At 42.2% G+C, this 25135-nt stretch overlaps 1 protein-coding gene across 8 annotated transcripts in view; it reads left to right on the top strand.

Annotated features, from left to right (window-relative positions):
- Positions 1-25135, top strand: part of NFIB (nuclear factor I B) — a 217570-nt gene that overhangs the window by 80978 nt on the left and 111457 nt on the right. The window contains exon 1 of one of the 8 annotated variants that reach the window (XM_084796653.1): positions 4021-4110. The exons of the other annotated variants lie outside the window; for them this stretch is intronic. The gene's annotated coding sequence lies outside the window, so the exon portion shown is untranslated. Of the gene's footprint in view, positions 1-4020; positions 4111-25135 lie in introns of those variants that run through there. 8 annotated transcript variants of the gene reach the window in all.

Here is a 25135-nt window from a genome sequence, read left to right as displayed (position 1 = left end):
GAGGCCCTGGCTACCATCTACCACTCTGCTTCTGATCATGGTCAGTGGTTGCCCGGCATCTCATAAAGTGTTGTGTTCTTTTGTGGGGGGATGCAGTGATTGTAATGGTGAACCCACTGTCAGTCACTGGACTCTCAAGAATGACTTGATTATTTAATTAATTGCTTACTTAACTGTCTACTTAAGAGCATTTTTTAGATAAAGAGCCCTGCATACGCAAATCAGATATACTCTAAAGTAGAGTTATTCTTCACCTTTGAAAATGTTTCCAATTCTCATTCATATATGCAATTTAAAAATGTTAACCATGTAGATAAGAGGGTAGAATTTTACTATGAAATGTGGGACTTCTTGGGAAGAGCTAGACACTCAAAGGCTGGGATGTGCAATACTTGTATGAGTTTCTGGGTTTAATTCCAGCTAACACACACACACACACACACACACACACACACACACACCTGCTGCAGAATTATAATTATGTAAGACAAATTTAAACTCAAGAATATATATGCAGCATAAAGACCATAGTTAGTAATATTGAAAATTTGCTAAGAGAGAAAAAAGTTTGTAATTGTTTTTATAAAAAAGAAAAAAGATGGTAATACTTATTTTTTGAGACAGGGTTTCTCTGTGTAGCCTTGGCCGTCCTGGACTGGATTTGTAGACCAGGCTGGCCTAGAACTCACAGAGATTCGCCTGCCTCTTCCTGCCCAAATGCTGAGATTACAAGCGTGTGCCATTGTGCCCAGCATGGCCATACTTTCAAAGCAAACTTTACACAATTGAATAAGTACTTAACTTTCTCCAAGATGTTGTCTACCTACTTTAAATCGAACTGTAACAGGACAATGGTAAATACAAATTATTGAGGAGATTAAGACAAGGTAGAGTATTACATTGTGATCATGTATATCCCCCACATTTTTAAAGGACAATTTCAATTCAATACCTTTATTATTTCTTAGCTATCTGTTTTAGGGATAACATCACAGTTGTCTATTATTAGGGAAATAAAGCTTCTCCCTGCAGCGATGAAGTAAGGACTAAAAATTGACAGTGGTGGCAGTGACAAGGGTCTTGAACAGATGATGGTATGGTTTCCTGGGTGGCCTACCAATTATTTTCTACCTTATTTATGCCTCTTTGTAGAAGGCTTTCTGTGTAGAAATATGTCAAGAGATATTAATTGTTCCAGGAAATGTGGGATTAGAGGGAATATACTGGGAAAGAGTGCTTTTCTTTTTCTTTACTTCTCCGAGCTAATTTCTTTCAATATTGTGTTAGATTATTTGTAGGCAAGTGGAGGTAAGGAGAGCATCTATCTGTGGCATCTCAGACAGAGTGTCTTGGCCCCGCGGCTCAAGAGGTGCAGAGCCAGGAAAGATCCCAATGTACCTGGTGGGTTCTTAGTGCTGTGTCTAACATACAGGACCTGGTGGGTTCTCGGCTGTGTATTGGAGAGGACCACTTGCATTTCCTTGTGAGGTTCAGATTTGGTAGATTTAGGGGAACAGAGCTAGGGATGATGAAGATTTCTTCCTCTTTTTTCCCTCCTTTCTTTGAACTTGATGTGTCAGAATTTTACCTTTTAATGGGATACTCCTGTTGAGTTAGACAATAAAGAAAGTAATTAAGAAGTCACATGGCCATTAAGTAATTAGTGGTTGTCACATATGTATACACTGTAAAAAAATTTTAAATTCAGGATTCATAATTTTAAGTTATATTCTATTTATATTTATATGGGAAACATACATGCGAGAACCAGACTTGCGGAAATTGTTACAAACGCGTAGTTCAGCAAAAATACTGCAGCAAAGGAGTTAATTAGTGTTGTTCATCAGAATGGGAGTCTTACAAAGTCATTTGCCATAAGGGGAGTGTCATCAAAGACTGGACCCACTTGGTGAACAAGGGCAGTAAGTGGTCTCCAACTGCTTTTTCTGCTTCAGAATGCAGCCTGGCTTTCCTCGTGGTGGAGTAAGGCTTCTGTCATGTTGTCTCTGCTCCCTGAGCTTCTCTTAGCTCTGTAAATCAGTGCCTAGCATTGTAGGTGACATTGTGGAGAGACCACAGGAAGGAGGTCTCTGCAAGGTGGAGCACTGCAAGGTACAAAGATGGGGGGGTGGGGGAGGGCACACAATTTGAGCTGGTCCAAAGAAAGTTTCTAAACTCCACGTATAGAGAAGGCAGATCTGGTGAAGGCAGTAGTAGGGCCCAAACCCAGGGCACCAGCTTGAGTGGCTGGAATTAGTATTAGAATGGTTGAGACTGGATTTGGGGAAAGGCTCTTTGGGATATGGATGTCAGATGATACAGCAACATCATTCTGTAAGCCTAAATGTTTCAGGGTATATCATCAAATACCAACAAATTTATTGCCTACAAGGAGTGCCTATTCACAAGCTAGCCTGTGCCACGTAGCTGTGTTCTCTGCCCTGTTTGTTCCAAGATTAAAATCAGTGTTTGGCCTGGGTGAGTTCTCACCTGGAGGCTGGGGCAAGAGTGGAAGGAAACTGTTTTAAAGCTTCTTGGTGTTGGCTGAGTGTAACACTTATGGGCATATGGTTTCTTTGCCGGCTGTTGATGGCTACACCCAGTCCTTACAGGCTGCCTGAGTTCCATCCTGTCCTTTAGACAGCGAGGGCCCTTCCTGTGCTTTCAAGCTCTCGGGCTTGTCTTCTGAGACAAGCTAGAGAAGAGTCTCCTTTTAAAGAGTTCGTTGGCTGAGGTCAGACCCAGTGGCCTTAGGTCCTTTTTGTCATCAAGTGTGCCATCTACTCCAGAGTCAGGGGAGTAAAATCTATGGTGTCATCATCTGGGGATCATGTGGGATTATAGAGCAGAGCAGGAAATTGCAGCGATCACCTTACAGATGTATCTCAGATGGTAGGGAGTGGGCGTTGTGGGTGTGTGAACAAGGGCAGTTCATGCTCCAAGCCGTCTTAGAACATGAAATGGAGGAAGCATTTTGGAAAAATAGAGACTGGACACAGATGATGAAGAAAGAAGTCTTTGCAATATTAAAATATCTGAAAGAATCAGTGTGCTGGGCATGGTGCTTCCGGATAAACAGAAGGACAGCTGCTTCTGGAAAAGCCAGGAGTCGATCTCTTTGTAGATTTGGAGGGTGTTAGGCAAGCAGACTCTTCATGTCTTCTTTTCTTAAACAGGAGCTGGGGGGGGGGGTTTCTATATGTGCTTCGATTTCACTTTAAAGGGAAATTCATTGCTTCATTTATATAATTTCTACTAAAAAGAAAGTGAAATCACTGAATCTTTCTGATATGCTTATTTAATAAGTGAGAAATTATGATCTTAAAGAGGGAGAGTGACATGCTTACTGTCTTCACTAAGTCTGCATTTGGAGAAGAGGGAAGTGACTGGTAATGAATGGCGGGGGGGGCATTTGGGGTGCACCAGAGGCAGCTCGTTCAATGACGCCATGGATTTTAGCAGCAGGGATCAGCTTGTCATGGGACTTACCAGGAAATGCCATGGGAGGAGGCCGTTCTTAAGGCTGGCTTGACTGTTGATGGAAGCAAGGCAGATTAAAGCCATCTAAGTTCAGACCACTTGGCAGTGTTGGGGAGACACAGAAACTTGGGGAACAATGTAGGACAGGGCTTTTGGAGGCTCATATATTTGAGGTATATGGCTTTGGGGAGACATTTACTCTTATAAGCCTCAATTGCAAAAATGAGGCTATTATGGCCATATGAACACATAATAACAGACTTACACATCAAAACAGCTGACTACTGGCAATCGCAGGGGATCCCCCCTAGTCCATAGAACTGCTTTGGACTCTAGTGAGAAGGTACGCTTAGCCGAGCCCCTGCCATGTGACTGTGGCCTTGTAAATACTTAGAATCTGGAATTTAGGAAGCTCAAATGTTCAAGCCATGAGAATCACTTCATGTTGTCATACAGGACTGTCACCATGGTAAAGAAAGGGGACTGGATTGTAAATGAAATATAAGAATATCCAACAGAAGCCGGGGTACAGAGGGCAGGAACTCCTGCTGTGTCAGCATTTGTCTTGATCTGGGAATACACGGTTTGATAACTCAGATTGAGGTTGTAGAGGAGCTCACAGACTTGAAGGTCAGGAGGCGATGGGCAGGTAGACAGCGTAACACATGCTTCTCTCAGGAGATGCAGAAGGGTGGGACTCTGCTGCGTGTGTGATTTTCGCCATAAGAAGAGTGGAACCTTGAAATTGTAGAAACTTGTTTGTATTGTGCTCGTTTCTACTGATGAGAAGGTCAAAAAGAGAAGATGGAAGTTTCTCTTTCATTTCGTCAAAAGGGTGATGAGAATTTTGTAGGAAAGAGTAAAACGCTGGGGAGGGCAGGAATAAGAGGAGAAGTATAAGGAGCGATGTGGCTGGCGAGGTGGTGGGCATGGGTGCGGAAAGGGCATGGTATGGGGCCGCTGGCGGGGTCCAGTGTTGGGAAGACTACAAATCCATCGTCATCCAGAGAGACAATGGGAACAGCTTGGTTCCCAAGCAAAGCTCTTGGATTCTCTTGAGCTCTGGTTCCTTGTGAATGTATTAGAGGCCTTGCTTAATTATATTTGAAGGATGCTATAGCTTTCATCTAGTGAAATAGCATTACAAATGACATTCAAAGCATCTTTCTAAGGCATGGAACCACAAAGTACAAGGGCAGTGTCATAGAGATGGTTTTATCTTATTTTTGGTTTATGTACTAATTTAAAAACAGTGTTCTTTTGTGGCTTACTTTGCAATGGCTCTGCATCACCATCTTTTTTTAATAAATAGTAAGATGAACTTTAGAAGTTTTTACTGACCCTTGCTGAGGAGAATTCAAGATCATGGTCCTTGACTTTTGCCTTTGTTTCACTTGCAACAGAGATGAGCCCTCTAGACACAACTAGGAGACAATGCGTTAACCATTCAGTAAACAGAGTGTGGAGGGACCAGGCTGGTACTTGCTGGGGACACATGCTGTTGTTTGGATGCCCTCCTGGGCCCAAGGATGAATACAAGTCCTTGGTACAGTTTTTCCTCTCACAGGGAAGGCCTGGGTTTCTTAGATGTGGTACCACTGCCTCCAGAGTCATGGCGTGGCTTCTTCTGGTGAAATGAATCAAGCATCAGGTCCACTCATGATAGGCTACTTTATGAACCACGGTGTTTATTTCACTGTGTAAAGAACTTGTCACGTTTTGAACTCCTACTTCCTCAGTTTTGTATTTTCTTCCTTCTTTCCCTCTTCTTTCCTCCCCTCCTCTACTAAGCAAGGCCTTGTGCATGCCAGGCAGACGTACACACTGCTGCTACCACCACGAGGCTACATCCCTAGCGCCTTGTTTCTTGAATCTATGGTGTCATGCACTCAAGGTTTTCTCCTAAAGCCATCTCTGGCATGCTGGCAGGCTGTTAGCGCTCTCTCAAGCTTTACTTCCTGTTTGGTAAAGTCTCTAGGAAAACAACCTCCTCTGTAAAATACATATAAAACAGAAATAGCACAAGTGAGCAAAATCGTGGCCTTAGTAAGTACGATGGCAGCAAGTGTAGAACTGTTTGTAAGCTTGGGTGGACGTGTCTGTAAGCTAAAGTAGCAAGGCTTGCAATATTGACATCATAACCTAAATTATATCTTATTTGGAAGTATGCCTTTATATAAAATATTTAAAGGTGTGTTAGTGATCTTCCAAAGACTATAGAACAGATTCATTTTAGCTGTATGAGTATATGATAAATACAGTTTATTATGAAGCCATTCTTACTTAACTGCATCTTAAGTTTGTTGGAAACATCGATATTCTTAATCTTACATAATCAAAGCAACAACAGGCCTTTAGGCACAGCAGAAGGGAACAGTCAGAAAGTGTGTCACACTCTATAGGATTCAACATTTAGGAGAGGGAAGGGGCTAATGCCACCAAAGTTTCTGCCATGAGTGATAGTAACCACCACTTCATGAAAAGCTAGCACTTGAGAAACTTTTTTTTGTGGTGGGAGAGTGAGGTCAGATGTGTTTGGTTGAAGCTGGGGGAGGAGCTGAGAGGACGGGTTAGGTCCCCAGAGGACAGGCTGTGCTTCTTCACAAATGTTCTACTGAACTTCCAAGGGCAAGATACACAGACAGGACGTTGTCTCTTGATTATGGTTGGAGGAAGGGTAGCTTGTTGTCACACTGAGTTCGTGGAAAAAGGGACAACAGATTTCAGATGCCAAAGACCTGACTAAACCTCTTTAGTGGCCTCTTCTGTTCCTCAATAAGGTCTCCAGTAAACCAAAGACCAAAATCACATATCAGCAATGAAGGGCACTGTAGACTGGTTTCGTGGCATCCATGGTCCTCGGTATCCTAGGTGGCCAGGACCTCAGCTAAGAGTTGCCTAAGAGCTCCTTACTATTTTCTCATGACCTTTAGAGTCCCATACTGATGTGGGAAAAGTTTTCACAAGCTGCATTGAAGCCATGCTGGCTAGGACACAAGGCCGCCTGGTGGCATCTGGGTTTCATCAGCTGCTGCTTGAGAAGCCTGGGCAGAGCTCTGAAGACAGGCTGGTTTTGAGGTTATTCAAAGTCAGATTCTTGAATAGATGCTGAATATAAAGCCGCCAAACTTTTATAACATGTTAACATCCCTGTTTCATATCTGACCTGCCTAGCGCACTGTGATGAGGTCTGTCCCCATTTCTTAGACACAGGCTCCTTTTCTTTGGGAGCATGTCTGCTTTTCCAGGGCTGCTCAGATGCTCACACCTCATTACTTCTGCTGTTTTTCTGTGGAGAGTGATCCTTGCCTCCTTCTCAAAGTGTCCTTAGATCTTGGCGATGCACAGCTTCTCAGCAGACATGGAAGAAAGGGAGCCTGGGACATTAGAACAGCTCTCTGACCAAGTCCTGGGATGTGAAGTCTTGATACCCATACACACACTTGCTTAACTTGAGTTTCTCTCTTCACCCAGATGAACTCATATTTCTTTTTATCTCAGTGACATGTATGCTTTAATAAGCATTCTCCAATTTTTCAGATCATGAAACAGGATAAATGAATAAATAATAAATATTGATATAGTAAAATCCTTTCTTAACTGGGATAATCAGCAAGTGACTTTCCAGACCAAGATTTGATGGCTCTTTCTGAACAACAAGCTTAGATTTTGCATAGTTTCTGTTCTGCAATTGAATATGCAATTATTATTAAATAATTTGAGACTCTCGTATCTTATTTTGGTTGCTTGTGTCCACACCAGAAATAATTTGTTCAGCATCTAGCTTAGATCCTACATCCTTTAAATAGGAGACAGTGTGAGTTGAACGTAGTAATACGGAAAACAGATAGCCTAAGAGAATGTGCTGCCTGGAAGCTCTGTAAATTAATACTAATGTTTCCTCAAGCATCAGTAGGAGATTGAACAAAACAGCCGATTTAATGCAAATAATATGACTTTGCACTTAACATACTTATGGATTCTAGTATTACTGAAATCCCATACCGATTTTATTTCAGTCAGTTAGGTAAATATTCTGCCAGTATTTGCTACAAGTGTGAGCAGGGGAGCTTGGCTGGTTTTCAGGTTGTTTCATAGGACCAAATGGGTCCTGCACCTGTGCGGGACAGCATTGCCTCTTCTGAGGTTCAGTTTTTGTGGGGCTTACCTTGTCTTCAGCCCGTTCCTCCACACTTACCCGCACACGTGCACTCAAACCCTTACTGAATTTTGCTTTCCAGGACACGATGGCGTCAGCAGAGCATCTTGGGGAGGTGTGTAGGCCTAGCTTCCCCATCTGGGAAGCCTCCCTTACCTGTTGATTTTTATGTTTTGCAAGCGACTGCTAATTTGAAGTGATTTAAGTATTTTACCATTCATCCAAACTTATATTAAGTGGAAAAAGCAAAGTTGTTGATCTCCGGCTGTGACTTGTCTCAAGCAGATTCTGATGCTTCATCTCCACAAGACAAAAATGTCAGTGCTAAACGTTATTTTCTAAAGCTAAATTTGAATTTGCCTGCGTTCTTTACAGTTCGAAGTGTCCCAGCTTTATCACCATTGCCAAGAGTGATGTTTATCTGGTAGTTAATATTATGCAGCTACCACATGCAGTGTGCTTAACTGTACTGAGAGTTGGAAACGTCTCAGTTCTAGGATAAGAGTTCTTGAAAGAAATTATGACGTATCAGGAGGCTGATTCTTGTTACGTAAAGCAAGCAGATGGACAAGTCAGTTGAAAATTCTTTTCAAAATTATGCTTTTTTTTTTTTAAAGCAGCTGGAGAGATGGTTTGGTAGTTACAAGGTTGTATTGGGCTTTGAGAGGACTGAGTTAGAGCCCCACCACCTACAGCCGTGTCCAGCAATTCACAACCGCCATTAACTCCAGTTCCAGGGAGCCTGATGCTCTGGGCTCTGGGTGTCTGAGCTCACATGCACAGACCCACACCCAGTCATATACATAAACATACTTTAAAAAATAAGAAAAGCCATTTAAACGATCATGCTCCAATAGTAAGAGTCATTCTTGCTTTTTTTTAAAAACAGAAATGTAGCAGCACATAAGAAATCATAAATGACACTGACATGTAGACTCATGTATTGTTCAGGAAAAAATAAACCTCACTGTTAACAAATGGCGCACCTTTGTCAGGCTTCTTGAGAATGATCTTTGTAGATAATGTAATAACTTATTAAGTAGAAGGTTTATTTTACCTTATGATTCTTTACCCCACGTTGTCCTTAGGCCCTCACGCGTTGTGACACTGGGTTATATATCTCCAGAACAGGACAGTACAATGTTTCACACATTTATTTAGTGTGCTTACTTCACCACTAAATAGACAAACCCTTTATTCAGTTAACCTTAATAGTCATATATTCTTTTTTTAAATAATTTATTAATTTGTTCATATTACATCTCAATTGTTACCCTATCCCTTGTATCCTCCTATTCCTTTCTCCCTCCCGCTTTCCCCCTACTCCCCTCCCCTGTGACTGTGACTGAGGGGGACCTCCTCCCCCTTTATATACTCATAGGGTATCAAGTCTCCCCTTGGTAGCCTGCTATCCTTCCTCTGAGTTGCCGCCAGGCCTTTCCCACTCAGGGGATGTGGTCAAACAGTCATATATTCTTAAAATGACCTTTAGCTGGTGTATGCATATGTTTACCTTGTCACCTAGTTGTGAAGATGATCAAAGTTATCTCCATGTTTTATTTAAACTAATAAATGGATAAAGGAGATTATATTATTCAACCTCTTCATTCTATTTATGTGCACTCTTTACTCATTTTGTTGTTGTTACAAATGCATTACCTAGTCTGCTAGAAACTAGTGTGAAAGTTAGTGTCTTGGGAGATTAAGTGGAAACTGCTGTAGCTGTTTCTCTTTTTGCCTGCTCTGCTTACTGCCTTGTTAATGAGCTTGGCATAAGATCACTTTTATCCAACCATGTACCATGAGAAATTAAAAGTAATGCATTTATCGAACATAATTGCTATGTGCAGGTAGAAGCAGGAAATCAATGTCCTTCTCACCATTTCTTCTTCACGTGTCCTTTGTTTTTACACTTAATTCATTTTTATATTTTCTTTTTCTATTTTTGTGCTGGAATTGAGCCCAGGTTCTTGCACATGCTAGGTAAGCATTCTACCAATGGGTGTTCTATCTACCCTTGTGTCCACACTAATTAGCATACACTCATACAAATGGATACATTCCTACATAGTATATGGGTAGGATCCGTTTAAATTGATTGCTTAGAGTGACTGTCTTTGTAGTTTTGTTGTCATCCCTCTGCATGCTGCACTGTAGAATAAAGCAACTTAGAGTAGAACATTCACAGTCAATATCATAAAGACAAATTTCAAATGGAGAAGCGAGGTAGGGCCAAATAAACAGGAAAAATAGAGCATCTGAGACCATCAGAGAACAGATTTATATATAGTTGTAGCAACTTCAGACATGTTCATTCCTGGATAATAAACACCATATAAGCAAGAGTTTCCTGGTAGTCAATATTAAAAAAGGGGTACAATTAGGAAAATCCTAATATATATAAAGGAAGGTACAATTAGGAAAATACCTGTATGTTTACACATATAAGGATGCATACGTATTTCAATCCAAGAGAAAAAAGTTGGCTAGTTCTTAGAGGAAACCTCTTTGGCTGGGAGGGTGCTGGGAGTCTGGCCAGTACAAATGGAAGAGGTGTGAATGGAAAGTGGCATTTGGGCCTTCTGAGAATGTAGATGTTTCCCAGCTCCACAGTGTGCCTTCAGCACTGCTGACAAAACACATAGGGCCTCTACTTCAAGAGTGAAGATAGCCCAGATGTGACAGCAAAGCATTAAACTGCTCTCTGTGTGTACAGGTCCTGGCCATGAAGCCAGAATTCCGTGAGCAGGCACAGGGCCTGCAGAGAAGGTCTCAGGGCAGAGGAGAAGAAGAAAGCAAGACTTGATGCAGGGGTGTGGTCAGCTCAGGATGTGGTCGGCTGAGAATGTGTTCTCTTTGGGTTTTCCATTTCTTTTCTGCTTAAGTGAAAGGATTGGTGATGAGTGAGGCTGTGGTCTGCTTGCGGGAGGTAGAGTGTGGTGCGATGCCAAAGGATAGATCTGTTGGAAGCATCTGAGAGCTGATGCATTGTCTGACCGTGGCTTTGGACTGTTAAAGGACGTGAGATGATAATGGATGCCGGATGTGGAAGAACAGGAGCAGAGGGGGTCAGGGGCGGGGCATCCGTTTACCGACCACTTTAGGTGTCTGAGAACCGAAGTAAATAAGAACAGCTACAACTCGTAGAAGTGTTAGGACAAAAAGGGACATGTTTTCTGGCCAGAGAGCTCTGTCTGTCTGTCTGTCTGTCTGTCTGTCTGTCTGTCTGTCTGTCTGTCTCTCTCTCTCTCTCTCTCTTTCTGTCTCTCTCTGAAAAATTCAGTGGAGAGAAGGCTTCCTGCAGATGATGGCTGTAGGTGGAATCCTGAGGTGAGTCTGGGTACAGCCCTGGATGCCCATGTGCTGTTACTCATTAAGCACTTGGGTTTCTAACTAAGGTTTGGAAAGCAACGTAGTCACTTTAACCCCATCTGATTAGTTTTCCACACTACCCTGTAGCTGTGCTCTCCAGAGTGGTCTTAGGACTGGTAGCATCGGCATCATGTGAGCTCCTGTGAAATGCAGAGACAAGGGTCTTGCTCTGACTTGTTCAGACTCTGACAATGGGCCGTAAACTGCTGGAATAAGTTCTAAAAGCGATTCTCAGAATGTTAACGCTGAAGAACCCCTCATATGCACGATAGAGCTGCAGAGCTATTGTAAGTCCCCCATTTGACCTAGGATGGAGGACTGTGGTAGGCAACTCATCATTTCCGAAGGCTCAACTCATACGGCAGACTTCCTGCTGTGGCTTTCTGCTATGGAGACTTCCCAGGTAGTGAGAGGTCTTTTGTGGTATTTTAAAAAGACATGACAGTGTGTTCTGTATCCCGTCAAAACCAATGCTTACAAAAGTACAAAAGTACAAATAGGCTTAGGCAAATCACATGGAGGTGGCTGGTGGAATTTTTGGTTGTTTCTCACATTTCACTGAAGTGCTTTTGTGTTTATGTGTGTCTGGGGCTGGAATGGGGAAGAAGGAAGCAGCCTTCATCTAACTTGAGCTAATTATTCTCCAGGCATGAGTCTACCAGACCGTGACCCTGGGTAAAACATTGCATCTCTTTGTACCTCGATTTCTTATCAATGAAATGGGAATAGTGATGCCTCACAGGGTTACTGGGATAAGGTGGCTCCCATGGAAGGGTTTACAGTGTCCTGGATATAATGGGATTACTTTATTATAATTTTTAAAGCATGTATTATGTGAAGTGGTACCAATCTTTTTAACAACTTTTTTTTTTCAGAAAAGTTACAAAATATCTGGTATGGTTTACCCAAATTATTCACGGTATTACTCACTTGGAAATGCACTCAAATTACTTGGAAAAGTTTGAAATTCTCAGTCCTGTATTTAGTTAGTTAGTTGCCTTTTGAACTTTCCAAGTCATTTTAGAAATAAACCCTTTAGGAGGTGATACACTGGGTTTTAATTTTTTACTTTTTGTGCATTGAGATCTGATTCAATTTAATAATTAAATGAGTATATAATCATGTATATCTACCTTCTCAGACCAGGAACAAAGTATATGAATGATATCTAGCCAACATCAAGTCACTGAGTGGGTAAAGTAACTCAACATGTCTTGAAGTGAATTAGAGCAGTTTTGTTCTCATTGTTTAGAGGTAAATATACTGGTTATTAACATCAGCCTTTTAGTTTGCCCATCCAAGCAGATCGTGGACAGCCATCATAGCTGTAGGCCTAAGTGTCATAGATATTTGTTAATTTGGAGTTGTTTTGTGTTCGTTATTAGGGGATGCCTAGTACTATCATGTGGTCATCCTTACCCTCATGGGTACTTTATTCACATTAACACTAATGCCAGACACATTCAGTACCTGAGAGATCATTTAAATACTTTAATTCATTCTTGATGACAGCACACTTTCTGAAGTGTTTCCTCCATTAGCATCTTATCTGTGTCTCTTTGTTCATCATTTAAAAAAAAATACTTTATTAATTTATTCATATTACATCTCAATGGTTATCCCATCCCTTGTATCCTCCCATTCTTCCCTTCCTCCCATTTTCCCCTTACTCCCCTCCCCTATGACTGTGATTGAGGGGGACCTCCTCCCCCTGTATATGCTCATAGGGTATCAAGTCTGTTCTTGGTAACCTGCTGTCCTTCCTCTGAGTGCCACCAGGCCTCCTGTGCCCACAAGTTCTTCTCCAGTCTCATTGGGAAATACAGGATAAGGCTGATGTGAAGGGCACCTGTCAGCTGAGGCTGTCCGGAGGAGGCCAGGCTGCTCAGAATCTCTTAGGAGTCAATGAACTGCCAGTCCTGACACTCAGCACCAACCTCTATGACTTTGAGTTCTGGATTCAGAGTGGCCTTTGTCCTGATGCTTGCCTTGAGTACCATATAGCACAGTGCCTTTTTCTTTCATTTTAAGGTGGATATTGGGGTGATCACAGCCCCCTCCTCCCTATTTTTACTGATTTTTATAGATGTGCCTGCCATTTTAAAGTCACTAGAATAATTTTACTACTTTGTTTTGTAGATAGTGTAGAGTCTACACAATTCTCATATTCCGTCTGTTTCTGTATGTTTCAAACTATTGATATAGGAAAGGAGTGCATTTATTTTAAGAAAAGCACCCATAAATGAATACAGGTTGTTCTGTGGATGCAGATTTCTAGTGAAATTCTAATTTTAGGTAAATAAAAATAGGTCAGGTAATATTACTATTAAACACACACTGCCACCACCACCAAACACCAAAAACTACTCTAGCAAATAGTTGGGTTTGTGGGACTAAGAGCAGCCTTGTTTGTGTGTGCATGGGCAGGTGTGAAAGTCAGAGGATGCCTTGCTGGAGTCAGTTTTCTCCTTTCACCACATGGGTTCTGCTGAACCAAGGCATGTCTTTAAAACTTTATCATTGCTCCCGATCTTCTTTTAAATTTTTAAAAAATAGCAGTTTTATACCATGTCTTTTCCAAGTTCCAGTTCTTTCTAACATGGCAGAATACACACACACACACACACACACACGTGTGTGTGTATATATATATATATGTATATATATACATATATATAATGCAAGTATAGACTAATATATGTTCATAATAAATATATGCATATTATTATAACATAACAGGTATAATATATGAAAGTTAACTTACCCTAAATTATTATGGGACAATTATTAAATACCATTTCTAGCTTTTAGTCCAAACAGAAACAAAAGGATTGATTTCTATAGATGAGAATTTCAGTTTTTAGCAAGACTTTCCTACATTTTCACCTAGCCAAAAGTAACATTCACAGAAAATCTGTAGCATACAAGAGACACAGCTAAAACAATACACATCTGGATGGGCTCAATGAAACCTGAAATAAGAAGGAAGGGCACTTCAGGACGCAGCCAAAGAACACTTACGTTTGAAGGTTAAAAATATTCTTCCTGTTTTTTCCCTTGTAAAAGACTAAAGTGAAGAATGAACGATTCTTTCTGTTATACTTACTATCATTGCCTCTTCTCTTTGAAATGTTATGTTTTGCACTCATATGAGTTGCTAGATCATTATAGTCAATTTGTGGTTTTAACAAGCAGAAGTAACTAATGGTGCTCTTCCTGTCTGGATGGAGAATGGTAGAGTTGGCCTGTACATGTGCTGTATTAATGCACAAGTATGTATGTGTGCATACACTTTACATATTTTTGCACAACCAAAATGACAAAACAATGAATCAATCTAAATTTTTAGTCTTTGTAACCCACAGTTTTAATCTTTAAGTTATTTTTAAAAATATTTTAAAACTTTCTAATTATTATTTGTTAGAACCTTAAAAAACAACAACTTTTATGGTTATAGTGGAGTACATGAAAGAGCTGAACCAGAAGGTGTCTGAAATGCACCCTGCATTTGGGTTTACTCCAAAACTTGGGTACCCTGTGTTGGGGGCTTTACTTGGTAACTTGGACGCTTCTATGTACGTTTAGTTTCATTGAAGTTTTCATTCTTGAAAGGAAGCGAAATATTGTATCGTTTTTTCCTAAGGAAAATGTTTGTGGTGTTGTGAAAATGAGACCAGATGGCATTGTAAAGCTTTGGGGAGAACTGCTGCACTTCACTTCAAATTGTTAGGCAAAGTCGGAGACAAACACGTGGCTACCAATTGTTGTAGATATTTATATGACTTAACTCAAGCATGCTAAACAAAACACTGCGAAGGGACAATTTTGTTTTTTTCAGTTAAAGATTTCCCCTCAGATTTTTACAGTCCAGACTTCATGACGTATATGCTTGAAGCAGCTAGGTTTTATGACCAAAAAAAAAAAAAAAGTGATCAGAGAACAGCTTAGTGGCATAAGATGCATTCTATAATTTTGGGTTTCACAGTGGCTAAGTTTACCCAGATGCTGTGTGACAGCCTATTAGCAAGATCAACAGATCTGAACGTGGAGGCCTCCGCTCTTTCCCCTGGCTGTGGTGGGATGCATTAACTTCTCCACAGCTCTCCACAACTGATCAGCAAAGTGTTCATTACCACCACCATATCCAAAGTGACGTTTCCATGCAGGCCGCCTGCTGTTTCATTCATAACCACAGAACAGACTGAAATGACTTTCCTTCTTTTTACAACTTGCAAAGAGGTAATGGACTGTGCTGGCCCCCTGCCAAAACCTTTAAGAAACTTTATTAATGTGTTATGAGGCCAGGACACCATAGTGTGGGATTTGGTTGCTTATTCATCTTAATGAATAAAAATATGTATGCACAATTAAAGCTGCATTCTCCCACAGTTGCTTTCTAATAAATATTGGGTCTTGGTTGGTATTCCTCCTTGTCTTTGCTGACAGTTGTGGTCTTCTTATTTCTATGTCTCGGAATTTGCAGTCCTGCCAGAAAAGACTTCATTCAAGAAACACTAGCTTACTGTTTGAGATGAGTTATGATGAGGATTAGAAGTAGATAGAATAGTACGCTTTTAAAAGAAATTTCCATCTTAAAAAACTCACTGCCTATTATATTTTCTTATTTTAGTTAGGATTTGGCATATATAACACGAATTTATTTATATTGGTTATCACACCACAGAGGTGGCATAATTTTTCGTATCCTTTTTTCCCCCCCCCAAATGATTTTCTTATAGTCATTGAACTGGAGGAATTTTATGCCCTTGCATAAACAATACCCTTGAACGGCTCTGTTAAAAAAAGAAAAGAAAGAAAGAAAATCCTTTTGGCAGGTAACAAATATTAAAAAAAAACTATTATACTTCACAAATAATAAAATCAAAATTAAAGCCCTACTGGCTTTTACAAGTCTGATCTTAATTCCTGCCACTAGTTCGGAGGCATAAAGTGACCCACATGACTTTGGGGTGCTGGGACCAGCTACGAGGGCATGAAGACTCTTTACACTTTGGTTTTTATCATTGTTTTGTTGCTTGCCATCTTTTCAAAATGGGACACTTGGCCTTGTGAATTTCACAGTTCTGTGTTAGAACTGATCCTGTCCACTGAAGCAAGGGAATAGTTCTTGTCTGTGGACTTGATGTATGAGGAAGTGCTGAAGATAGTGTTGGAGGCGTGGCTTGGGGCGGGGAGTGGGATCTGGCTGTTTTCCACACTTACAGGAAGATGATCAGCCTGGTAAAGAACTATGTAAAGTACCACAAAGACTATATTAACAGTTATGTAAAAATGAAAGTGGAAGATATCAGACTGTCACTGGGGAATAGCAGGGAAGATCCTGTGGAAGTTTTAGGATGATGGTGAGAGAGTGAGAAGTTTGTGGGTGTCAGCAGGGTGATGAGGATGCCATCACTGTGGAGGTGCTTGACCTCACTGGGCCTTGGCCGGTCATTGCAGTGTGCCCACACATGGTCCTCAGTTTGTGGCATGCCATGGCAGCAGGGTGTTCTGGTCTAGTTTGTGCACATTATAAAATCCCAACCCCAGCTTACCACATTAAGCAGCCTGTATTCAGTGGAGGTCTCTGTCAAAAAATTTGGGAAGTTATACCTCAAAAATTAGGAGAATTGACCAAGGCTTCCTGTCACTTAAGAGCTTACACTTTTATGTACAGTGCTTTGTTGTTGTTGTTGTTGTTGTTGTTGTTATTTTATTGATCTAGTCATGACATTCAAACTAGAAAAAATAGTCATTCAAATTGGATTCTAGAGTCTGATTGTTTTGGGTTTAATTTTTTGCTTTTTCGTGTATTAGCTGACTTACTTGGTCAATGTTTTTTTTTTTTAATTGACAGAGATCAGCCCCCACTTGCCTTGTTCCTGTGAGAATGAAATAAATCTATGCATGGCCTGGAGAAAAGTGATGGATGTAAATTTCTGGCCAGCAGGCCTGACTTTCACTTCATTACTGTTCCCTTATGAAATAGTCACTGATAATGAGGAGCAGAAGCTAGTATTTTAAGTCAGAATGTGTAGAGTATTCACCATGGCTTTACACATATGTCCTTGATCCTCTCTAGTCTTCTTTCAGGCACATACATCTATTTTATATGTGCTGCATCACCCTGTGCACCCAATAATCCATGAAGTATACAGCTTCTAGAAACTTGTCTTCTAGTTGAGGCTATTAATATAGTCACTTGTCAGGAGGTATGTCGAAAATGGCCACAACAAGCAGATTCTGAAAGTCTTGAATGTTTCTGTAAGCAGTGTCTTCTGTGCCAAGTTCTTCCTTTCAGAGCACAGTCCATACAGGAGGCAAGCAATCATCATTTGTTCAATAGATCATTGTTTTGGAATCTGGAAACTCTCAAGGAAGAAAATGGCAAATTAGCAGAATCACACCATAAAACCTCACAAAAGTAAATCAAATCAACTCAAGTTTTAAGAGTGCTAGTCAGCAGTGAAACTAGAAATGTTTTTGTTTGTTTGTTTGTTTGTTTGTTTGTTTGTTTTTGAGCACTTTGACTTTAGTTTACCAGCCTGTTCACAGTGGCCCATCCTTACATGGCTATGATATTTTCCATTCTGACAACTAATTTTGAAAAGACTAAAAGTGCCTAAATGTCTTATATACAGAGTCATAATAATGGTGAGAAATTGTCCTGCTCTGGACGTTTTCAGGGAAGGGCTGGAGAGATGGCTTAGTGATGAAGAGTACAGGCTAGTCTTACTAGAGCACCCAGGTCTAGTTGCCAGCAGCCACATGCTAGCCCCACAGCTGTCTGTAACTCCAGACCCAGGGGATCGATGGCTCCTCTTCTGGCTTCCATAGGGCACCAGGCTTGCATGCAGTACACAGGCACACATGTAGGCAAACCACTCACATGCAGAAAATAAACAAATCTTAAGAAGGAATTTGCAGGGGAAGTAGCCGTGCTTCTGTGTTTCGAGGTGAATACTGGAGAACACACGGTATGCACAGTGCACCCGTGGAAAGGATTCGGGGTGGCTCAGTGGCCAAAGTGCTCACTGCTCAAGCTTTATGACCTTGGTTTGGGGCTGGGCATTGCTTACATCTATCATCCTGATGCTGGAAGGTGGAGACAAGGAGAATCTTAGAGGCTTCTAGAACAGCTAGAGCAGCTCAAGAGGCAATCTTCTTCTTCAGTGAGAGACCCTGCCTCACAAATATGACGGGGAGCAATAGAGGAAGTCACCTGATGCCCATCTCTAAGTGTCACACATTGGTGCACAGCTGAGCACACCTACACAGACACATGCACGAGTTTTTGGTTATATAATTAAAGGTGGAAAGACAGGACACTTAATGAGTAAGCACAACAATTATAACGAGTGCTCCCAGTCTGTGCCGGCTTTATGGACTCCGGTCCTTCACCTCCGAGTTCTCTCAGCACAGGCGAATGCTGGATTCAAACGAAGCTTAGTGATCCTGGCCAATAATGATCACAGGAAAGTACATTGGTCCTAATGTGTCTATCAGCCTGAACTCCCTAAGAGAAAAACCCAGTAGCCTCATGATTGTAGCAGGCATCTGGGGACACAGCATTTTAGCTTTGTTTGAATTTTAAGACACGGTGTGTGTGTGTGTGTGTGTGTGTGTGTGTGTGTGTGTGTGTGTGTGTGTATGTGTGTGTGAAATTGTATACATTTTTCCTAGGGGTAGTTCCTTTATTTGTCCCTTCAGGTTTTATTTTTTTATATTTCTATGAAGAAATCAATGCATCCTAGTTTTGCACAGGCCCCCTCTACCTCCTCCTTTCTTTACTTCCTCATTCCTTCCCTTCTTGCCCTTCGCCCTTCCTCCCTCCCTCCCTCCCTCCCTCCCTCCCTCCCTCACTGCCCAGTTAGTCAGCTCCTGTGTCTTGCAGAGATGCAAGGACTGTAGATTTTATTTCACTTTTCTCAATTAGGTGGGGTTTGTTCTATGGACAATTCCTCAGACTTGAGATTTTTTGGCAGAGAAAAGCATAATAAATGTTGCTCTATAATGTTCTTTGAATGATATAAGAGGACCACAGCCTTTGAAAGGCTGAGTGAGAAGTGCTTGCTTGCATTTTCTATACACTTACTGTTAAGTGCAAGCACACTTCCCCACTGCAAATGGTGACTGGTCCCTGCATGCTCTTCCACAGTAAATCTAAGTGTGATCAGGGGCATTTAATTTTACTTCTTCACACAGATTTAAATGAGCTGCCTTAATTAGAGGAAAGCATTGTGGGCTCACCTGTGACGGAGACGGAGCTTGGAATCAGACTCCTGTCTTTGGATTTCTAACTTACAGCCTTCAAATAATGCTTTGTGGGTTTTCAAGCAGTTTTAGGGAACAAAACAAAACAGTAAGTTGTGGCACCATCTCTTATCCGTGTGGGAAATGCCCCCTGGCCTCTGTGACAGCCTTCAGCCCTGTCCAGCCGCAGTGGCCTTTGCCCTGGCCAGCCTCAGGCCGGCGACATTTCAGGAGGCCGCTTGGCAGCCATTTTAGATCTGCCCGCGCAGAGCCTTGGCTGCCAAGAGCTGCAACCGCTCTGTGCCAAGACACTCTTGGCAGTGGAGATAAACTTTGTAGAGATACACAGTCCAGAAATATCTTATAATTACAAAGCACAGGGGGCAGAATGTTTTTACAATACAGCTGTGCTAATGTAAACATTTAATTTGGCAGTCTTCTCCACCCACTTTTCAATTAACCGGGTTTATGCAGATACTTTAGCTCTGTAATAAACTTTATTGCCACTTCTCTTAGAGTACAGTTTATGAAACACAGATTTGAGGGGCTTTTGGGGGGGCGGTTCACCCATGTAGGAAAGCACACTGTGAATGTTAGGTTGCCGTGAAGGGGGGCATAGCTTTCTGTCTCAGAAATGCCACAATCCTGGCTTGACTCAAAGAATTGCTTTGGGGGAAAAATGTGGGGGCTGGCTCCTCTGGCTCCCAAGGCGTGCAAGAGGATCTTAATAGAAAAGAGGTAAAAATCACTTATGTGGCTGCGTAAAGACACTTGTGTTGGTGATCATTAAAAAAGATAAATGTCCCCTGCAATGCATGAGACGGCTTCAAAGATAAATTCCCAATAACAGTTCTTAACAGATATAATTATAATAATTGTGTGATCGCCGTGATAATTATTCTTATAGACTGAAAGAAATAATTTTCTATCTAAAGTAGCACTCAACTGTTCTGCTCACAAAGCCAGTCAATAGATCTTTTTTAGCCAACCTAAAAAATGGTAGAGGTCATGGGGCTTTAAAGCTAAGTTTGGAATTAATTGATACTGTAAAAAGCCCCTCCCTAGATAAGGAATGCAACGTCATGAACCATGGGGCCTCTTTGCAGTGATTTGATTATACAGTTCTCATAAATTAGGGAAAGCCACACATATATATACCACACATAAGAGTGCATTTTCTTAAAATCAGATTTTTAAATATAGAATTTCCTTTATTTCTACTTGGAATTTTGTCCTGGTTACAGCCTTTTTCTTTTTAATGTTTTTCTGTTTTTAATATTTATTTTATGTATTCCAATGTTTTGCCTGTGTATGTATGTATGTATGTATGTATGTATGTATGTATGTATGTATCTGAACATGCCTGGTACTGTGAAGGTAGGAAGAACATCAGAGCCCCTGGTACTGGAGTTGTGCATGGTTGAGACCACCATGTGAGTGCTGGAACCCAAACCTGTGTCCTCTGCAAGAGCAACAAGTGCTCGGAGCCACTGAGCCATTTCTCTAGCCTTGGTTATACTTTTTTTAAAACTATTTTTTTTTGTTGTTGTTGTTTTATTTTGTTATTCTTGATGGTGGGCATAGTAATAGAAAAACCAGGTTTTAATGTGTTTTCTCTTAGGACTTTTTAAGAGTCCTTCATTTAGTCTTTCTCCAGGTTCTAGACTAGGGTGTGACCACATGATTTTTCTTTAATTTGAGGTAATTATTAATTTGATTCTTCAGCTCCCAAACTAGCCCACAGATTCCTCTCAGATGAAGACAGCAAAGGACAGAGAATGTTAAACCACTCCTCTCATAGTTGCATCTTGCTTTGTTCAGCTGACACCTTTTCATCATTGTCATCATCTTTACCACTTCTTCTATGTAGATGTGAACCATCGCTTGTGGTCTGTCACTTGTGGTCCCCTAGATGTGTTAGTAACAGAAGACAGTGAACAAATGGAAAGTTTGGATGCGCTTTGGGCCTCTTTGGGGGAAAATATCAGTTTATTTTCAAAATATACTGGATTTTACTTATATTTAAATTTATTTTTCTAAGATAGAGTCTTACTATGTAACTGGTCCAACTAACTACGTAGACCAGGCTAGCCTCGTACTTAAAGGAGTCTGCCTGTTCTGCCTCTGGAGTTCTAGGGCTCATGGTGTGTGATACCATTCCCAGCCTTACTTGTAAGTTTTATGGAGATCCATTTATTTTCCCCGCATGAATGAACATCAGTATAGTACAGATTCAAGTGTTCTGTACAAAGGCAAGGGCAAGGCAATAGCTCTGGAAGGGAATGATATATTGGAGGAACATTGTTGGTTTTTAATTTTCTAAAAATAAATACATGGGAAAATGCTGTAAGAATTTGATGTGTACTTGGGGATTGAACCCAGGGCCTCATGCGTGCCAGCCAGTTGGTATACCACTGAGCTGTTCTCATTATTATCTTTCTTTAAAATTGTTTCGTCTTTCTAGCGGGAATGGATGCTTTTCATGCCATTTCTCCATGGACAGGCTATTTAACACCCTTTCTGCAATGTAAATAGACGTCCTACACTATGCAAGGTACGTTAGGCTACTGTCAGTCACAATTATGGAGGAACACAGTGCAGGTACAGACAGCCCTAACTGAACATTAAAGCCTTGGTTTAGAGATGGGAGCAAAATGATGTGGGCCCTGCAAGGCGGTCTCATTGGGTCGATGCAGAGAGAGGGCCGGGAAGAATATAACCAGACAAAGGAAATCAAACACTTTAAAGATGAAATTGGAGTTTGTCTGACGTCAGAGTGGGAACTTTCAATAATGAAAGCCACATGGCTAATGATCACGGAGACCTGCAATTAGCGAGACAAGAGGGAGGAGCAAGGTCTGGGCCAACACCTGGAAGTAGGGCATTGAAGTGAGGGGTCTCCAGCGCAAGTCTTCCCTGCTCACTGCAGTGGGAGAGTGGGGAGCTCAGGAGGAACATCAGTGAGACCTGGTGTTCAGATGACAGCAGCGCTAGCTACAGAGGCTTGTGGGGTCCTGACAGTGCATAGAACTCACTAACATGGTGCTGGTTGAGGGTGCCTTGCGGGTACAGGCAGGAACCAGGAGGCAGGCCAGTGGAAGGATTTTCTTAGGCAGTGACAGTATGGAGAGAGAGGACCCACAGTAGAGAAAGAGTTCCCATCCACTTTAGAAGGAAGCTCCCACAAAAGGAAGCTTACACAGACAAAGGAACTGGTCCCCAAAGGCAAAAGGAAGGGGTCTTTGAAAGGTTCCAGTGATGTGGAGTCTGAAGTCAATTAGGCCAGGCTGGGACTGATGGGAATAGCACGTGGTGTTGTCGGGCACCCCTGGGCTCAGATGTGGCTGGAAGATTACTTTGGATTCCGGTTAGGTGGAGACCCGGTGGTGTTTTGAGCTTCCCCCTTTTATTTTGCTTCTTAGTGTTACTTCAGCACACAGTCAAGGATACTAGGTGCTCATTTATTTTTCTACATTGATGGGAGGAAACTCTTAAAGGACAGCTGGGGGATAGAAGGACCTGAAGGGGACAGGGGCTCCACAAGGAGAACAACAGAGCCATCAAATCTGAGCCCACGGGACCTGCAGAGACTGATACATTAGGGCATGGGGGTGGGGGGGACCTGCAGAGACTGATACATCAGGGCCGGAGAGGGGGCGGGGACCTGCAGAGACTGATGCACCAGCCAAGGACCATGCATGAAGAGGACCTAGACCCCGTGCTCAGATGTAGTGGATAGGCAGCACAGTCTCCTTGTGAGCCCCATAATATGAGGAGTAGGGGCTGCCTCTGACAGCACCTTGTCGCCCACTCACTGATCACTTACTTCCCCCTTGGCAGAGGAGGGCATGCCAGCCCACAGAGGAAGAGGATGCAGGCAGTCCAGATGAGACTTAATAAGCTGGGGTCAGATGGTAGGGGAGGAGGGTGCCCCTTTTTGAGGACTAGGGGAAGGGGGAAGGGAGGGAGGGGGCTACAATTGGGTTGTAAAGTGAATAAATTAAAAACAAACAATAATAAAAGAAAAAAGTAAAAAAAAAAAAAGTCTGGTAGAGCCGGGAGCAGTAGTGCACGCCTGTAATCCCAACACTTAGGGAGGCAGAGGCAGGCAGATCTCTTGTCAGTTGGAGGCCAACCTGGTCTACAAAGCTAGTCCAGGACAGCTAGGGCTACACACAGAGAAGCCCTATCTTGGAAAAGAAAAAAAATTAATAGAAAACATTAGATTGTGTTCGTTTGTAGGACATTTCCTTCTACATTTTTAAAAGAAGGTGTTTACAAGTTCTTTTCAATTTAATTTAATAAAGCAGAAGCCACCCAGAAATTTTGGTGTGAGTTTTGGAGGGGACCTGAACTGTCGAATGCACCCCAGGGAAAAAACTCCGCTGCAGCGCCCAGCTGCCCTTCCTCCCTGTGTGGGTCTCCACTTTAGCAGTGAAAGACCCAGAAGTGGTGAGGTGATGCTACACATGCCTTCTGGCTGAGCCAACTAAAGCCTGAGTAAGAACAGTCACTGGCCGTAAAAGGGGCGTAGCTCTGCAGCCTCCTTGGGTGTCTTAAAATGTTTTGTCATTTGTTTGTAAATGCTTGGGTCCTCCAAATGGACTAGAGTTCTTGTTCAGAACGCAACTTTGACTCTGCTTTCCTTTGAGTGAAAATAAAAGTGGAAGACCTGCTAGTTAAAATCATACTCCCTCCCCTCCCTCCCCTCCCTCCCTCCCTCCCCTCCCTCCCTCCCCACCCCGCTTCAGAAGGAAGATGTATAGGGGCAGAATATTTTTTTTCTTTAAACTCTCTTCAGCCCTTGCCATCTTAAGATATGCCCTACCGCTTCCCTGGGAAACACGCAGAGGAGCAAATTAAGTTTCGGAGCGAGTTGAGGAGAACCTTGTGTAAGTAGATTAGGGCCTGGCATTCCGTCTAACTTCATCAGTCACTTACAGCAGGAGGATGGCCACTGTAGCCGGCTGCGACTTGCCAATTAGCTGGGCTTTCCCCGCTGTTTCTGGTTTGGCAAGGATGAGGTGGTTCACCCTGCAGCACTGCTGCCTGCCAAGGACACATGGCCAGCTCCCCGCTTCCTGTCTTCCTCTTTGTGTCCTGGCCTTGCCTTCCAGACAGCTGCCAGGTTCTGGTTGCCAAAAATCTTCCTTCCTTCAGAAAGGTCAAGTAACCTCAAGTCACCTATGCCAATATTTGTGTTTTCCTTTTAATCCTTCTGTGCTCGGTTTGGAGGAAACTCTACAACTGAATGGAACTTAGGGTCACTTTCAGATCTCTCGGATCTGAACCCGAGGTATCCCCCAGCCAGTCTGGAGGGTGCGCCTGACAGGGTTCTGTTCACAGCTCTGTGAAGTGTGATAGGCCTCAGCGAGGATCTGAACGCAGTTGCTTTTTAGGATTCCCAGTTCATTGTGATCTTTGGCCAAGGCCTGATGTACTGCATGGCAGGGAGAGAAGAACGTGGACATAGGTTTTGGCTAAAGGCTTACATTCTTTTAAACCTGTCTTTGCTTTCTGTTTGGTGCCTGTGAATAAGAATCAAAAGCCTGTATGTGGCCTGGGAACAGCGGCGGCGGGTGAGTTAACCTGGAGCTTGCAGGATGGAAGTGGCACTTTCTTGGCCCAGGCATGGCTGTAAAATGGCAACCACTGGGACTGAGGCTTGGGAACAAGTACTGTTAACAGGCCTCTTGCGTGCCTCTCTCATTCTCCAAATGTGTGCACTGGATAGGCTGTTACAAAGTACAGCAAGTAATATTTCTTGACCCCTTACAGCAAATGGCCTCATCTGTCCTTTCCAGTTCATCTGCTTGAGTCACCTCCTCCTTGGCTCGTGTCAACAGAGTATACACAGACCACCATCCGTGG

This window comes from Acomys minous (assembly GCF_964271855.1).
Source record: "Acomys minous genome assembly, chromosome: 1".
In the NCBI taxonomy this organism is placed as follows: domain Eukaryota; kingdom Metazoa; phylum Chordata; class Mammalia; order Rodentia; family Muridae; genus Acomys; species Acomys minous.
The sequence above is the reverse complement of the archived record's forward strand: the minus strand, read 5'-3'. Positions and strand labels throughout refer to the sequence as shown.